This window comes from Lathyrus oleraceus, chromosome 4 (genome assembly GCF_024323335.1).
Source record: "Lathyrus oleraceus cultivar Zhongwan6 chromosome 4, CAAS_Psat_ZW6_1.0, whole genome shotgun sequence".
NCBI classification, from domain to species: Eukaryota; Viridiplantae; Streptophyta; class Magnoliopsida; order Fabales; family Fabaceae; genus Lathyrus; species Lathyrus oleraceus.
In genome coordinates, this window is record NC_066582.1 from 108,759,583 (window position 1) to 108,760,836 (window position 1,254).

At 39.8% G+C, this 1,254-nt stretch overlaps 1 non-coding gene across 1 annotated transcript; it reads left to right on the forward strand.

Annotated features, from left to right (window-relative positions):
• Positions 1-388: 388 nt before the first annotated feature.
• LOC127077497 (small nucleolar RNA R71) lies at positions 389-495 on the forward strand. The gene has a single exon (XR_007787298.1). It is a non-coding gene; the product is annotated as a small nucleolar RNA R71 (small nucleolar RNA).
• The last annotated feature ends 759 nt before the right edge of the window (positions 496-1,254 follow it).

Genomic DNA, 1,254 nt, shown 5'->3' on the forward strand with positions numbered 1-1,254 from the left:
GTTCACTTGCTTAGAATGGGTTTCGTTTAATAGACTGCATTCTGCAGATTGGTGTCCTTTGGTTCCACATATCTCACAATCCGACGAAACTGCGGCTACAGTATTCGGGTTTATGCACATATGCTCGACCTTAAAGGCTAATGCGTCCATTTTAGCTTGCATCATATCTATAGAGCTTAGTTCATGCACTCCTCCTTGGGCTTCCTTCTTCTCAACTGTCGCTCGTTCGACTCCCCATGATTGATGGTTTTGAGCCATATCTTCGATGAAGGCACTAGTTTCAGGGTAAGGTTTGTTCATCAAAGCACCGCCTGCGGCAGCGTCGATGGTCATCTTTGTGTTGTAATGAAGTCCATTATAGAAGGTTTGAATGATTAACCAATTTTTTAAACCATGATATGGGCATGCTCGTAACAACTCTTTATATCTCTCCCAAGCTTCGAAGAACGATTCTCCTTGGTTTTGGTTAAATCTAGTTATATGGTTTCGAAGAATGGCGGTCTTACTCGGGGGAAAATATATAGCAAGAAAAACTCTTCTAAGGTTATCCCAAGTCATAATGGAATTGGGTGGAAGGGAATCTAACCATGATAGGGCTTTATCTCTAAGGGAAAAAGGAAATAATCTTAAACGTATTGCCTCAGAAGAAACTCCATTGGTTTTAAAAGTGTCTGCTAATTGAAGAAATATTTTTAAATGTTGGTTTGGGTTCTCAGTAGCGAGACCCGCAAATTGTCTCTGTTGCACTAGTTGCAACAGGGATGGTTTAAGTTCAAAATTATTAGCTGGGATGGTTGGGTTTACTATACTAGAACTAGGTTCTTCATTAGATGGTTGAGCGAAGTCCTTAAGAGGTCTTTGGTTTTGATCTTCGGCCATAACTATCTTAATTCTATGAAAGAATAAACGTGCGCGAGCGTAACGTTCAGGTTCCGCCAGAGGGTATACTAAGCTTAAACTTTCGGTACTGCGAGTTCTTCGCATTGATCGGCGGGAAATAGCCTAAGTCTAAACGATATAACAACAGGAAAATGAAATTTGACGAAATTGGTCCCCAGCAACGGCGCCAAAAACTTGATGCGGTGTTTCGCAAGTATACGAACGCGTCATAGTAATATAAAAGATTATCGAATCCATAGAGACCAAGTGTCAATCTATCGTTATCTGTTGTTATGGTGTTTATCAAGGCAATCAAAATAAGTGTTTTTGGAGTGTGCAATGAAAAGTAAAGTGTTGAATAAAGATTAATTAATA